This window comes from Cervus canadensis, chromosome 25 (genome assembly GCF_019320065.1).
Source record: "Cervus canadensis isolate Bull #8, Minnesota chromosome 25, ASM1932006v1, whole genome shotgun sequence".
NCBI lineage: Eukaryota > Metazoa > Chordata > Mammalia > Artiodactyla > Cervidae > Cervus > Cervus canadensis.
This window is the reverse complement of record NC_057410.1, coordinates 2,556,062-2,573,657: the sequence shown is the minus strand read 5'-3', so window position 1 is coordinate 2,573,657 and position 17,596 is coordinate 2,556,062. Positions and strand designations below refer to the sequence as shown.

At 40.8% G+C, this 17,596-nt stretch overlaps 1 pseudogene; it reads left to right on the top strand.

Moving 5' to 3' along the window:
* Nucleotides 1-334: 334 nt before the first annotated feature.
* LOC122427813 overlaps nucleotides 335-17,596 on the top strand; it is a 50,164-nt pseudogene continuing 32,902 nt past the window's right edge.

Below are 17,596 nucleotides of genomic sequence, written 5' to 3'. Positions count from 1 at the left end.
AAAGTTCCTTCAATTACATAAGATAGAAGGACAACATTTGTACAGCCCTGGTGTAAAGATTCTCATTCCATTACATTCGGGGGGCGGGGCGGGGGGGGGATGTGATAAATTATTAACTACCTAAAATTGTTGCCGTGAATAATAACGTGGTCAGCGAGGACTTCCATCAATACACAAAATCAATCCTATGAAGATGCCGCCACCTACAACCGTATACACAGCCCTCCCTGCTCACTCCTGAGGCAACCCCGGGGCCGTCTCCACCCTGACTACACCTCCTCTTCCTGAACTGGTGTCAGTGCTGAGAAATGAAATCTGAAATCCTGAGAGAGGCATGGAGTTTTCTGAAGGGGACGTCTGGCTGGGAGCAGGGCCCTCAGCCCACGATGTCACCACTGACGCTGAAACGGGGAACCCCAGTGCAGTCCTGACGGCGCTGTGCCTCATCGCTCGATGTGTCCCACTCTTTGGGACCCCGTGGACTGTAGCCCACCAGGCTCCTCTGTCCATGGGATTCTCCAGGCAAGGATACTGGAGCAGATTACCATGCCCTCCTCCAGGGGATCTTCCCAACCCAGGGATTGAACCCGGGTCTCCCGAATTGCAGACGAATTCTTTACTGTCTGAGCTGCAGGGGAAGCCTCACAGGCTCTGTGAACTCTGGCCACTGGCCCGAACTCTCCCAGACTCTTCCCAAGGCTGACTGTGTGACTTCCACCAACGCTGTTTTGAAAAAGGTAAGAGAAAAGAAACTTGAGTTTTCATGTGTAAAACAACTGAGCATTTACATCTTCCCAAATATTTCTAGAACTCTAAGCCAGTAATGAACTCTAATCAGTAATAAAAAAAATTACTGATAAACAAAAATTAGAAGCCACTTTCTTAGCGCCACAGCTAAATAGTTCTCCCTTGTGGACCCCAAGGGCCCTGAGGCTTCTCACTGCAGTGAAAGTGAAGGTGTTAGTCGCCCAGTCCTGTCAACTCTGTGTCCTGCATGGACTGTGATGCTGTAGGCTGACTGTCCGTGGGATTCTCCAGACAAGAGTACTGGAGTGGGTTGCCATTCCCTCCCCCAGGAAGCTTCCCGACCCAGGGATCAAACCCAGGTCTCCTGCGTTGCAGGCAGTTAGTTTCTTTACCATCTCAGCCACCAGGGAAGCCCAATCACGGCAGCGATTCCCACTATTTTGTCCCAAGTGGCACTTTCTGCCACGGCTACTTGAACTCCTTTTCAAGAAGAATGCAGCTCTCCCTGGGAGGGACTGTCACATCTGATCCTTCATCACGTCTTCCTGAACATGGAAGAAAAGTTCTTCAGGAGGGAACCCTGAGGATTTCTCCCAGCTTCATCCTAAACCTAGAATCCATACCTCTTTGCACTGGGTTCGTGGTGTATTTTCTACCCAAATATATCTCTGTCGTTACTGCAACTACCTTCTCCACCACCACAACTCATCCCCGTAACCACTAGTAAAAGAATATAGATCATCTCTATGAGAATCAGCTGATAAATCCAGTGGGCAAAAATTCACCTAGCTAGATGACTGAAGCTAGCTTCGACCAAGCACATCCAAGATTTCATCGACGGGAAAGGAAACAGGCCTTGGTCCAGATGCCCCACTGTCTGTTTGATGTCCATAAGAAGAGCATTCCTCATGGTCTTGAAGGATTCTTACTCAAAATGGCAGCAGGATAAAGAATACAAGGAAGCAAATATCACATGGGCTCCCAGGACTTGGTGTAGAATATAACGTGTCAGAAGGAGCAGAATCGCACACGCGGTGGTGTGGAGCAGAAACTGCAGAGCATCTCTGCCTGGCAGGAAAGGAGATGAATGCCAAAAGCAACTCAGCTCTGAAGCTGCCAACAAAGAAGGCTCTGTAAGTGAACCCCAGTTTACAAGAGAGAGCAGGAAGCAGTTTGTAGTCTGAATGGAAACTAGTCTGCACGACAATGAACACGTTCTCTGTATAATGTTGGTCCTAAAACTAATCATTACTTCACATGAAAATGAAGGAATTTGGTAATACTTACTCAACATCTCCCCCAACTTTACTTTTTTTCATTTTTCTGTGACTACTAACAAATAAATGGTTTTTAATTAAATATGGTATATTACTAAAGATTATCAAGTTATGGCTTAAATTTATAACTTAATTTGCTACCTTGAAAAAAATTAACAGCTGAATTGAGGTTTACACAATTCAAGGAAAGCAGGGAGGGAGGGAAAGAGAGAGGGGAGAGACGGGAAACAATCCACTTGTCTGAAAATTGCAGAATGGTAATCTATACAATGGAATATTTCTAGAACCATTAAAATCATTTTCACAAAAAAATAATCTATGTCATGGGGAAATGTTCATGATACAGCAAGTAAAAAATCAGGAAATAATACATTGTAAGACAATTTTTCTAAAACAAAATAAAAATAAAACAACTTAACCCTGGTAAAAATACCCCAAAATACTCACTTTTTCCCCTTGATGATATGATAGAAGAATTTTTATTTCCTTTATATTTTTCTGTGTGTGCATGCATGCTAAATCGCTTCAGTCATGTCCAGCTTTTTGCAACCCCATGGACTGTAGCCCTCTGTCCATGGGATTTCCCAGGCAAAACACTGGAGTGGGTTGCCATGCCTTCTCCAGGGGAGCTTCTTGACCCAGGGATCGAACCTGCAGCTCCTGCACCGCAGGCAGATTCCTTACTGCTGAGCCCCCAGGGAAGCCCGTATTTTTCTGTATTTTCTACAGTACATGCATGTAACTTTTACGTTCAAAAAAATAATCGTATTTTTAAAAGACTATCTCAATCATAAGACTTAAATCATAAGGATTTAAGCATGTAAAAAGATAAGGTAAAGGATCAGAGAGGTAGATATTGGCCGTGACCTTCCAAGTTCCATCCAGGGTATGACCCTGGAGATGACCCCAGCTGATATTAGGGGTAAGAGCAGCAGGCTGTCCCTGACTGATGCTATTTAGGATTCAGATTAGAACCACCTCTTCATCTGGGGGGGTTCATTGTTGCTGAAAAGTTCTCCTGAAATTCAGTTGTATCTGAATTAAGTGGGTAAAATTTCTAACCTGTGATTATTCCCTAATCTTGCCATGTCTTATGATTTTATGCAAGGATTAAGATAGGCTTTACAAGCCTAGAGATAAATCCATCCACCTATGGACACCTTATCTTTGACAAACGAGGCAAGAATATACAATGGAGAAAAGACAATCTCTTTAACAAGTGGTGCTGGGAAAACTGGTCAACCACTTGTAAAAGAATGAAACCAGAACATTTTCTAACACCATACACAAAAATAAACTCAAAATGGATTAAAGATCTAAACGTAAGACCAGAAACTATAAAACTCCTAGAGGAGAACGTAGGCAAAACACTCTCTGACATAAACCACAGCAGGATCCTCTATGACCCACCTCCCAGAATATTGGAAATAAAGGCAAAAATAAACAAATGGGACCTAATTAAACTTAAAAGTTTTGCACAACAAAGGAAACTATAAGCAAGGTGAAAAGACTGCCTTCAGAATGGGAGAAAATAATAGAAAATGAAGCAACGGACAAAGAATTAATCTCAAAAATATACAAGCAACTCCTGCAGCTCAATTCCAGAAAAATAAATGACCCAGTCAAAAAGTGGGCCAAAGAACTAAACAGACATTTCTCCAAAGAAGACATACAGATGGCTAACAAACACATGAAAAGATGCTCAACATCACTCATTATCAGAGAAATGCAAATCAAAACCACAATGAGGTACCATTACACGCCAGTCAGGATGGCTGCTATCCAAAAGTCTACAAGCAATAAATGCTGGAGAGGTGTGGAGAAAAGGGAACCCTCTTACACTGTTGGTGGGAATGCAAACTAGTACAGCCACTATGGAGAACAGTGTGGAGATTCCTTAAAAAACTGGAACTAGAACTGCCATATGACCCAGCAATCCCACTCCTGGGCATACACACCGAGGAAACCAGATCTGAAAGAGACACGTGCACCCCAGTGTTCATCACAGCACTGTTTATAATAGCCAGGACATGGAAGCAACCTAGATGCCCATCAGCAGATGAATGGATAAGGAAGCTGTGGTACATATACACCATGGAATATTACTCAGCCATTAAAAAGAATTTATTTGAATCAGTTCTAATGAGATGGATGAACCTGGAGCCCATTATACAGAGTGACGTAAGCCAGAAAGATAAAGACCATAACAGTATACTAACACATACATATGGAATTTAGAAAGATGGTAATGATAACCCTATATGTGAGACAGCAAAAGGGACACAGATGTAAAGAACAGACTTTTGAACTCTGTGGGAGAGGCGAGGGTGGGATGATTTGAGAGAATAGCATTGAAACATGTATATTATCACATGTGAAACAGATCGCCAGTCCAGGTTCGATGCATGAGACAAGTGCTCGGGGCTGATGCACTGGGATGACCCAGAGGGATGGGATGGGGAGGGAGGTGGGAGGGGGGTTCAGGATGGGGGACACATGTACAACAATGTCTGATTCGAGTCAATGTATGGCAAAAACCACTACAATATTGTAAAGAAATTAGCCTCCAATTAAATAATATATAAATTTTTAAAAAAAGAAAAAACAAACCAAAAAAATAAGATAGGCTTTACAATTGTAGAAGCTTTGTCTTATAACAAGACAGTCAGACAGGAAGACAGTGCCTATCTCTTTATATTGCATGGAAGAAAAATCCAATGAAGATATCTGTCCCTCAGGATGAAGAACAGAGAAATTAATCAATCTTAAATTTTCTCAAAATTTTTCATCTTCGTTGACTGTTCAACTATCCAAGGCCCTTTGTTTGCTCTATTAGATCATAAATCTAATTTAATAGCCAGCAAAACCTAAGCAATTTTAGGTCCAAGTGGACTGTTTACCAGTTTTCCTTTAATTAAAGATGATTTTCTTCTTAAAGGAGACTCCTGCTTCTGATTTTACATTTTCTTTCTCAAAGAGGGAGCTGATATTGTTTCTACATACAGCTTACATCCTGGCAGCAGCAGTACCCAGCTTTACCAGACAGTAGCCTTCAAGCCACAGTGTTCAAGGTGCTGGAGGCTCCATTTTCATAGGGAATGGGATCTGGGTTAATATAGCATGTCACTGAGGCTGCGGAGGGCTAAGGATGTTTCTAGAGGACTTCTCAGAACTATGTGGCCTTAGTATCTCTGCATAGAACTTGTCCCCCACAGCCTACCCTTCAGAGCACCAACATTTCTCCAAAATCTGGCATTTGTCGCCCTCAAGGTTTAGATTCCTATTCAACATTTATCTGTGTTTTCCCAATATCTAATAAAACTCATTCCCTAAACAGAAGCATATTGAGCATCTCCACTCTGCTCAACAGACACTGTGATAAGTGTTGGTTTGAAGGCATTGAACAAGACAGACCCAGCTGCCATTCTCAGAAGAGTTCATTCAATAGGGAGAAATAGATTGGAAGAATACTTAAGCCCAATTTCAGTCAGTGTGAGATCAGTGAGGAAAATCAAGCACAGTAATGAAATAGCAAGCTACGGGGGCAAGAGCTTAGGTTGGATGAACAGGGAGGGCTCCACTGAGGAGGAGGAATTGAAGCTTAAATCTCATACAGAGAAGGAGCTGCCATTAAGAGATCAAGGGAGGTGAGCACCAAGAAAAGAACTCCAAATTCAAAAGGACTGAGGCAGAGCAAGCTTCATTCATGAGAGGAACAAGCAGGGAGCTGGTCTGGCTAGCGTCTGGGGAAAGGAGGGCCAGACAACGTCAGAGGGGTGGACTGAGGCCAAGTCGTGCACGATCTTGTAAGAAGGAAGCTCGCATTTTATTTTAAACATGGATGGGAAGATGCCAAAGCTGTACTATCACTGCTGAAGAAGCTATCATCTCATCTATAAAACTTAGGAAGGACGATTCTGGTCTGTACCATTTTACTTCACGGCACCCCCAGCCCTGGGATTTCCTAACGGACACAGCTCCAGGGCATCTGAAGGTCTTAAAGATGCCCAAAGCCCCTCAGTAGCTTCATGAATTAGAGGCAAGCCAATCAGTCCTTCTGTATTCATTTTTCATCTAAAGTAGTTGTGCTTTCCCTTTATTTTTAGAAGATATCACAAACTTTAATTGTGGTTAGAGAGAGTATTGGAGAAGGCAATGGCTCCCCACTCCAGTACTCTTGCCTGGAAAATCCCATGGACGGAGGAGCCTGGTAGGCTGCAGTCCATGGGGTCTCTACGAGTCGGACATGACTGAGCAACTTCACTTTCACTTTTCACTTTCATGCATTGGAGAAGGAAATGGCAACCCACTCCAGTGTTCTTGCCTGTAGAATCCCAGGGACGGGGGAGCCTGGTGGGCTGCCATCTATGGGGTCACACAGGGTCGGACACGACTGAAGTGACTTAGCAGCAGCAGAGAGAGTATAGTCAAGTTGCACATTCCCGACTGCCTCCACAAGTACCCCCAAGCTCAATCTCAACCCATTCCCACCTGTCCTTCTCTGAAACCCACCTCTCCATAGCATCCTGCATCCAAGGACCAACAAATTCACTTCTCTAGTTTCAAAAGCCAGGTATTTCAGAATTATCTAACACCTTGCACACCCTCACCTCCTATTTAATCCTCACCAAGTCTTTATAAAACCCTCAATTCCATCTGCTTCTCTCCAGCTCAGCCACCATCATACAGCAAGTATCTCTGAACTGGCCTTCTCACAGTCACTTTTGTTCTCCTGTAATACACCGCAGCCTGAAAGGTCTTAAAGACGCTCAAAGAGCTCTGCAAGAGCTTCTCGATGTGCTTAGGACAACTACTGAGCCAGCCTACGAGGTTCCGTGTGGTCAGGCCACGTTACTCACTCTAGACTCATTTGTATATCCGTGCTCCAGCCACCCTGGCCCCAATCCATTCCTTAAATCATCTCGAGGTCTCTGCCCTTATTTTCACAACCCCTATCTTTGCTTCACTTGGTTAATGCCTACTGATTTTTAAGATCTCACCACAAACATCACTTCCTTAGGAAAGCTTTCTTGGGTTTCCCTATTTGATTTTCTCACAGCTTGTGTATTCATTTAGCGCTTATGAAAACAGAGGAAACACTGCACAAAACTAATTCAATTGTTTTTATTTCGAGTCCTGATACATGCGCATTTTAGCAAACTTAGGTTACCTGATGAGTAAGGAAGGACTGAAAGGAGTAGGAACTCCAGGTTGTCTAGTCTTTCCTTTAAGTCATCATTCTCAGTGTAAGCAGCTGGCTAATGAAGGGAAGTAACACAAGTGAAAATGGGCAAGATAGACTTCTCTGGTGTCTGACATTTCTTAGAATGCTATTGCTAACTCCCATCACTCAAAGCAAGTTCTGGTTCAAATGCAAAGTGTGGCTTCCTGGGTGGGGTTGCCAGAGTTTGCAAATAAAAAATGCAAGACATTTAAATCTGGATCACAGATAAATAACAAATCATTTTTCAGTATAAGTACATCCCAGATATTGCACGGGACAGACTGTATCTTAGGGCTGTTGTTGCTCCCTGCTTCCTCAGTCCTAAGTATAACCTTTTTTTTTAATTGTGACAAAATACATGTAACATAAAATTTACCATACCAACCATTTCCATGACTCAGTTGCATTAACTACATTCACATTGTGCAACCATCACCACCTAACATCCACTGAATTATTTTTATCTTGCAAAACTGAAACTCTAAACCCCTTAAACACGAACTTCACTTTCCCCTCCCCAAAGTCCCTAGCAACCACCATTCTGCTCTGTGTCTCTATGGCTTTAGCTACTCTAAGTGCTTCAGATGATTTAATCATAGAGGTTTGGGTTTGTTGGGTTTTTTTACAGTATTTTATAGACAGGCTATTTCAGTTAGCATAACGTCTTCAAGGTTCCCCTGTGTTCACCAAGTGTATGTCAAGATTTCTTTCCTTTTTTTGTAAAAAAAAACAATTTAATCTTTTTTCAGCTTTATTGATGTATAATTGACAGAGATTGTATATTTCAAAGGTGTACAATGTGATGGTTGCATGTACGTATACACTGAAATGATCACCAAATCAAGCTAACTAGCATTCATTACCTCACAGAATTACCTAGCCTCCTCCCGCTCTGGCGACCACCTGTTTGTTCTCTGTATCTATGATTCTGTTTCTGTTTTGTTATGCTTGTTCCTCTATTTTTTAGACTCCACATATTAGTGAAATCATACCATATTTGTCCTTCTCTGTCTGACTTACTATCTGTCTCACTTAGGATACTACCTTCTAGGTGCATCCATGTTGCCGGCAAGATTTCATTCTTCTTTATGATTAATATTCTGTTACATATACCTACCGTGTCTTCTTTCTCCATCTGTCTATCAGTGGACACTTAGGTTGCTTCTATGTCTTGGTCATTGCACACAATGCTGCAATGAACCCAGGGGTGCACACATCTCTTTGAAACAGTGCTTTTCTTTTCTTTGAAAAAGAGCCTGGAGTGGAATTGCTTTATCACATGGTAGTTCTATTTTTAATTTTTTGAGGAAACTACATATTGCTTTCCATAGTGGCTACACCAGTTTACTTTCCCACCAGCAGTACGCAAGCAGTCCCTTTTCTCCACATCCTCATCAAGACTTGTTTATTGTTGTCTTTGGGTGATAGATTCTGAGAAGTGTGAGGTGATATCTCATTGTGATTTTGACTTGCATTTCCCTGATGATGAGCGATGCTGAGCATCTTTTCATGTGTCTTGTGGCCATTAGTAAGACATTGGGGAAATGTCTATTCAGAACCTCAGCGCATTTTTCAATCAGATTGTTTGTTTTTTGATGTTGAGTTGTATGAATTCTTGGCATATTTTGGATATTAACTCTTATCAGATATATTGTTTGCAAATACCTTCTCCCATTAGTAGGCTACTTTTTCATTTTGTTGATAGTTTTCTTCATTATGCAAAAGCTATTCACTGTGATATAGTCCCATTTTGTTTCCCTGAGGAAATAGATCCAAAAAATATTCCTAAGATAAGGTCAAAGAGCATACTGCTTACATTTTCTTCTTAGAGTTTTATGGTTTCAGGTCTTACCTTTAAGTCTAATCCATTTAGAGTTTATTTTTGTACCTGGTGTGAGAAAGTAGTACAGGTTGATTCTTTTGCATATAGCTGTCCAGTTTGGGGGTTTCCCTACTGTATAGCTTCACTGTATTTTACCTTTCCTTTATATCATTCATCAAAGTTTGTGAGTATATTTTAAATTGAATTATTACATTATTCAATCAAGCTTTCCTACAAGTCTATGAGCTCCATGAGGATAAGGGTGTTGTCTTAGTTAACCATCACCATGATCATCTAATGCTGAGCTGAGCACCTGAGAGGTATTCAACAAATATTTGTTGACTGAATGAATGGATTGTAACATCCAAGATTGCAATTGCATTCACATTCTATGCATAGCACAAGCTAGGTGCTATGGTGATGTGAAGGAACTAAATGTGACCCTACCCTAAAGAAGATCTGGAGATGAAAACTGACAGTAACAGAGAAGGTGTGAGAAGCACATGAATAACAGAAGCAGCCAGAGAAGGGAGAGATTAATTCTCTAAAGGAGATGGAGGCAAAGTTAGGAAATACGGTCTGAATCCCCAACTTTCATCTAGGCTTTCTTCAACCTCCTAACAGATTTTACATCCTACTCAATCCTTTAGCTTTCCAAAATGAAGATCTAATTCTTTAATCTATTAATTTGTATATTGGACCAAAGTATATAAAGGTGAAATGGAAATGAAATTATCACTTTCATTTTCAAACCTGATTAGTCTTTCTTCTCCATCCAAAGCTGCTTGGAATGCTATCAGAAGATCTCAACACCAAGATCTCTGCTCCAACCTTGCTGTGTGTGTTAGTCAGCTCAGGCTGCTGTAACAAAATACTATAGACCAGGTGGTTTAGACAACAGCCATTTATTTTCCCACAGTTCTGGAGTCTAGAAGTTCAAGATCAGGTTGCCAGCATGGTCAGGCTCTGGTAAGAACTCTCCTCCTGGGCTGTCGATGGCCACTGTAGGGGAAATTCACTGCTTTTACCTCTATCCTCACATTCTCAGCACTTCAGATACCAGATACTTGGGGCTTTTTCCCTGACCAGTTTTCTGACCCCACCTGAGTGTCCTACAGCTCAATTCTGACAATAATTGGGGGAGTTACCACTAACCCCAGAGGATAAAGATTCAGTCCTATAAGACTGCCTCCCTCCTTAGATGTCAATCGCGAGTAGTAGGTCCCCAGGTCACTACCCACACCTCTGTCTGACTTGGCTATAAATCTTGTCTCCCCACCTCCATTTCAGGTTTGAGAATTTGCTAGGGTGACTCACAGAACTCCAAAAACAGTTTACTTACTACAGCCCATTCAGTATAAGTGGTATTTTAAAGGATAAAAATGACCTGTCAGATGAAGAAATACATAATCACTCTGGAAGCGTCCTTCCCTGTGAAGCTGGGGTGTGCGACGCTCCCAGCATGTGGGTTGTTCACCAGCCTGGAAGCTCTATCAACCCTGTACTTTGGGGACTTTTATGGAGGCTTCATCACATAGTAAAAAAGTAAAGTCACTCAGTCGTGTCCGACTCTTGTGACCGCATGGACTGTAGCCCACCAGGCTCCTCTGTCCATGGGATTTTCCAGGCAAGAATACTGGAGTGGGTTGCCATAGGCTTGACTTATTAACTCAACTTCTAGTCCTTCTGCCCTCTATGGAGAATGGGGGATGGAGCTGAAAGTTCCAAGCTTTAGTCATGGCTTAGTCTTTCTGGTGACCAGCCCTTACCCAGGAACTCATCAAAATTGACCTTATTAGAGCAACAGATACTTCTATGGCCTGGCGAGATTCCAAGGCATTTTAGGAGCTCTATGCCAGGAACCAGGGGCAGATACAAGTAAATTTTCTATTATTTCACATCTGTTTTTTCCCCTGTGTCCTCACATGGTGGAGAGAGAGAGAAAGCAATCAGGCTCTCTGGTGTCTCTCCTTACAAGGACAGTAATCTTACTGTACCAGGGACCCAGCCTATGAGCTCATTTAACCTTAATTACGTCTCTGTAGTCCCTATCCAAATATAATCACTTTGGCAGTTAGGGCTTCCACATATGAATTGGAGGGTGGGGAACACAATTCAGTCCATATTTCTGTGATCTTGATCAAATGCCAAACTACTCTGGTCTTCGTCTTCAACTAGAGCCCACAAGCTTCCTGTTTTTGTGTATAAAGTTTGATTGGGTTGCAGCCATGCCCAATCATTTACATGTTGCCTATGGTTGTGTTTGCACTTCAAAGGTATAGTTGAATAGTTGCAACAGTGATCTATCTAACAGCCTGCAAAGGCTAAAACACTGACGACCTGGCCCTATGCAGAGAAAGTTTGCTGACCTTGCACTTTGGTGATCCCTCAGGACTCTTTCGGCTTTACCATTCTAGGATCCTATTCATGCCTTCGACCTGGAATAACTTTTAGTTCAAGCCTTCAGGTTCCGTAAAAAACATTAGTGACCTAATGGCTGTTTTAGTGAGTATTAAATGCTTATACCAATAGAGATGTTTTCTTTAATCTCACACTGTAGCTAACCTCTGCACTGTTATTAAGTGAGCTTAAGTAGACATGGAACGAAGTCCTTCCACATAGTAAATGCATTTTATATCTCCATAGCCAAAGACATTCCCGCTAAATCATTGTTTTAGGGGCTCTGTTGAGTGCCTAATGTAGCGAGAAAAGTCAGAAGTAGCAGTGTTCTGGCCTCACTGGTTTCCCCTCTCTGCTCTTGTATAGCCCCTCTAATCTGCACCACACAATCTGGCACTGTTTTGAACTGCTTTCTAGTTACATCATGTGTGTTAGCCTTGTATCCCACACTAGACAGCCAGCAGCTTGGGATCAGGGATCATGATTTCTGAATCAAAAAAGCACAGAATTATAGAATTAAAGAGCTGGAAGAGATATTAATCATCATAATCCAAACTTCTTGCTTCACACATGAATAAACTGAGGCTCAGACCAAACAAATAGCTTATCTTACTTCTCGTTAACTGCCATAGTATTTATCAAGTGCTTGATTCAGCATTTCTGTGTGGCAAGGACTTGCAAAATGATTAGAGAAGGAAATTTCCTGGGCCTTGACTTGAAAGACTTCTGGCGGTATGTTCTAGGAAGCAATCTAAACTCAACATTTTCATGTACCTCTAACACGGCATTTTCTAACATGTAGTCTGTGGAACACCAACCCCAAGAGATACTTCAAGAAACTATGGTCTGATAGTTAAGTAAGTCTGGAAAAGGCCTCATACTGCATACCTGCCTGAAGAGCCATATGCACGTCATTACAGCAAGACTCTGAGCAGCTCTGAGGTGAGCGTACCTGATTTACACCAAGATGCACAAACTCCTGGCAACAGAGCAACTTTTTCTTCACAGAATATCCATCATCTTCTCAGAAACACGGGGAAATATACAGGACAGACAGAGGCAGACAAATGTGGAGTTTGGCTAAACCAGTGGATAACTGACCACTCTCTAATAACAGGTGAACTCTCTCAAGTCAGGCCAGTACACTGAATAGATTTTCACTCCCACAACCTACATACAACTGAAACACTGATGTTCAGTTCAAAGAAGGCAATTATCTTCTTCTCAAAATGAGTGCAATAATATCTTTCCAATTAAAAGTAGAAGCCACTCTATTGGCACCCTGCTAAAGAGTAAGTTGAGTTGACGAAGACAGCTATCAGTAATAACCGTGGGTGTCAAATGGTGAAAATAACAAATTAATGGAATATTTTTTGAGAGAAGCAAAGGTCTATTTAGGAACCACATGTAGCTTGCTCTTCAGGCTTGGTCACAGTACTAGTAAGTTGGTGTTTAAAACACTCCCAGAGACTCCCACTGCTGGCCAAGACCGGATAGCAGGGACCAGATTTACCTTCCCAACTAAATCAAAAAGTGGACAAGTGTATGAAATAATAATTTTCAAGGCATAGGACATAGGCAACAAAGAACAATGATTCCTGAAACACAGAAAACAAATGAGGTGAACCGTACAATGGATCTGGCTTAGTGCCTTGAAAAAGCTCCATGCCACAACACAGAGAGAGGGAATCCTAGCAGAGCCCGTAGACAGCCTGAGCCAGAGAGAGCCGGGGTATGGGGAGACCCAGACAGCCAGAATTCGTAAGACAGAGCGTCAGAGAGAAGAGGCATGAGACATAACTGCAGAAATCTGAAGACACCACCTGGAAAGATTAAAGGGAGCAATGCCCAGCTGTTCCCACCATCCAGATTGGAAAACCTCATGGCTCATGGGGCCCTGGGTAGAATGACTTGCAGAGAAGTGACTTGCACTGACAATAGGGAATAATTGTTTAGTTGCCAAGTCATGTCTGACTCTTTTGTAACCCCATGGACTGTAGCCAGAGGGAATAATTAACCCAAGACTAAATGCTGCCCTGCTCCTCAAAATAAACCTTAAAAGCAAGACCCTGAAAGAACAAATATTTTCAAGTAAGTTAATTGTTCCCATGAACAAGGCTCAAGAATATTAATAGTTATACAAAAATATCCAGTGTATAACACAGTAAAATTCAATGTCTTCTATTCAAACAGAAAATTACCAGATATGCAAAGAACCAGAAAAATACAACCAAAAATGAGGACAAAAAGCAAATTAGAATTGACACAGATGTTAGCATTAACAGATAAGACATTAAAACAGTTATTACAACTGTGTTTTGTATGTTTAAAATGTTAACTAGAGACATGGAAATATAAAAAGACCCAAATTGAATTTCTATAGATGCATATGACAATGTCCAAAATAAAAAAATCATTTGTGAAAACAATTGGAGTCATTTTTCTAAATCCAAATCTCTACAAAATCAACTGCTTAATTAAGATTAAGAAAGCAATTGCTGACAATTTTCAATTTCCCAAAAGTTTTACTTGGTCAGACCTACTGTGGAATTAAGAACTTATTGCCTATGAAAACAATGCTCTTATTTATTGATTCACTCAGCAAACTTCTAGAAGATTGCCAATAATATTGATTCCTTTGAGGATTCAGAGTATGCAGGACATTGTTCCTATATACAAAGAGTATTTTAGTAGAGAAGATAAGCAAAAAACAAAATTAAATTAAAAATATATATATAATATATGTTGATGTATGTTAAGTACTAAGAATATCATTTAGATCAGTGTTCCTTAAAATTTGGTCTATAGCTAGTGAGCACCCCAATTCCCTAGGACTTGCTTAAAATGTAGATCCTTTAGTCTTTCTCCACTCTCCTGAACCCAGATCTCTGGAAGTTATTTGTAGAAACACCAAAGTTTAAAGGTAATGGCATAAGTGATACAAGCAATATACGCTAGAAAAAAATTTTTTTTAGCCTCTTTCAGCTGCTATGGTCAGGGAAAGGTTTAGAAATTCAGAAATTGATTAAAAGAATTTCATTACATGGAAACTGAAACTCAAAGCATTTTATGCAAGGATTTGACTTCTGAATAACAGAGTGCATGCGTGTGTGCTCAGTTACCAAGTCATATCTGACTCTTTACAACCCCACGGACTGTAGCCCACCAGGTTCCTCTGTTCATGAGATTTCGCAGCCAAGAATACTGGAGTGGGCTGCAAGGATCTTCCTGACCCAGGGGTCAAACCCGCATCTCCTGCATTGGCGGGTGGATTCTTTACCACTGAGCCACCTGGGAGGCCTGACGGACAGAGTAAGGAATTCCAAAAATCCACTCCTCCCATAAAAAAGCAATGAGAATACTAGCAAAAATTGTCAAAATTATCTTTTTCAGGACTCTAGAAATTAGTCAAAAGTTTTTAACAATCCAAGGTGGGTTTATTCAAAACAGTAGCTGAATCTCCATAAAAAACAGGGAGTTTTGTTTAACTAGCCCTATTCCCATTCCTCTCTCCCTTGCTCTGCAATGATCTTGAAAACCAACAGCCTTGCAATCACAATAGTCATGAACACCAGCAACCTAGAAACCGTTAGAAGGGAAAGATTGAATTTGGGGCTTGATTCAAAAGCCCATTCCACTATTTGACCTACCTGGAACATCCCTAAAAACCCCCCACTTTCAAGGTTCATATTTATTCCTCCTGATTCAGAGCTCATTCAGCAAAAACAGCCTTTTCCCCTTGAGTTACTTTTCAAAAACAATCAGCAGCAATTGCTTAATATTAGCTCGCTGAGGCAGCAATAACAGCTGGGACAAATGAGATGCTCACCAAAAACTTAAGGGGAAAAGCTGGAGAATGGGATGTCCAGAGGGAACTGTGAAGGGTTGTAGCCTATTTTTGGATATTTAGAAGGTCTTTTGCAGGACTGGGTATAATTCTCACCTCCGGCTGACCATGAAGCTCTGGACAAGCAGGAAATAAAGACTAAGGTAGTGTTGTAAACTGTCTGCCACAGCATTAAAAACATTTCCTGACACACACAAACACACACACACACGCACACACACACACCCTTGCCAAGGCTTTAAGATTTATTAGTGCAAAGCATTTAAGGGAATCTCTGTCTTATCATTAACTGACCACTAAGCTAACTGAGCAGAGACTGCAGTGACCACACACAACAAAGAATACAGGCTTTGCCGAATTAGTTCAGGAAAGTCACTAAACCAGAAAACAAACAACAGCAACAAAGCCACAGCAGCAGCAACAACCAAAACAAACAGCAAAAACAAATCCAGGTGAGGACGTGCAGGGAGTGGAATCTGACCTCCAGAATTCCTATATTACATTATTTTAAATGTCCCAATTTTAACAAAAAATTATGAGACATGCAAAGAAACAGGTGAATAAGGCCCATATAGGATGTGAGGGGCAATAAATATCGGCTGTTCCTAAAGTAGCTGTGTATCAGAATTACTAGACAAAGACTTTAACTTAGATTAAGATGTTAAAAGAACTAAAGAAACTTATGTCTATAAGAGTAGAAGAACAAAGTCTCACCAAAGAGAAAATATCAATAAAAAGACAGCAATTATTAAAAAGAAACAAAATTATTGAGTTGAAAAGTACAATAACTGAAATGAAAAATTCAATAGAACACTTAGCATATTTGAGTATACAGAGGAAAGAATCCATGATCCTGACAATACAACAATTGAAATTATCCAGTCTGACAATACAACAAAGCTACAGTAATCAAAACAGCACATTGGCACAGAAACAGACACAGGGATCAACGGAAGATACTAGAGAGACCAGAAATAAACCCACACACCTACAGTCTATCAACTTTCAGCAAAAGACACAAAAATGAGAAAAAAGTCTCTTTAGCAAGTGGTGTTGGGCAAGTTGGACAATCTCTTGTAAAGCAGTAAATTTAAAACACACCCTCTTACCATACACAAAAATTAAATCAAAATGACTTAAAGATTTAAACAAAAGACATGACACCATAAAATTCCTAGAAAAGAACATACGAAAAACACTCTCTGATGTAAATCATACCAGTGTTTTCCTAGGTCAATCTCTCAGGGTGATAGAAATACAAACAAAAATATATAAAGGGGTCCTAATCAAACTTACAAGCTTTTGCACAGCAAAAGAAACCATAAGCAAAATGAAAAGACAACCTACAGAATGGGAGAAAGTATTGGCATACTATAAAACTAATAAGGGCTTAGTTTTCAAATATACAAACAGCTCATATAACTCAAAAGTCCAATCGCAAAGAAAGGCAAAACCATAGCCTTGACTAGACGGACCTTTGTTGACAAAGTAATGTCTCTGCTTTTTAATATGCTGTCTAGGTTGGTCATAACTTTCCTTTCAAAGAGTAATAGGCAACCTATCTGAAAAATGGGCAGAAGACCTAAATAGATATTTCTCCTAGTGGAGAAATACAGACAGCCAACAGGCACGTGAAAAAATGCTCAACATCGCTAATTATCAGAGAAACGCAAATCAGAACTATAACGAGGTACCACCTCACACGAATCAGAATGACCATCATTTAAAATTCAACAAATAATAAATGCTAGAGAGGGTATGGAGGCTACACAGTTGGTGGGAATGTAAGTTGATGCCATCACTGTGGAAAGCAGAATGGAGTTTCCTCAGAAAATTGAAAATAGAATTACCCTATGATCCAGCAATCCCACTCCTAGGCATATATCCAGACAAAACTCTAATTCAAAAAGATACAAGCATCTCTGTCTTCATAGCAGCACTCTTCACAATAGCCAGGACCTGGAAACAACCTAAATGTGTATTGACAATGAATGGATAAAAAAGATATGGAGAGAAAAGAGAAGGTAAGAATATTTGTAAAAATAACAGCCAATAGTAAAGGAAAAAATAAACATTAATCAGATCCAAGAAACTCAACAAACTTCAAGTGGAATAAGCTCAAAGATATTCTCACCCACACACATCACCATCAAACTACTGAAAGCCAAAGTATTCTGTACAGGGCAGGAGACAGTAAGGATCTGGATTAGATATGCAGAGTTCCAGGATAAGCACGAGAAAGCACAGTTTAAAAAGTTCATTTGGGATTAGGCTCCCAA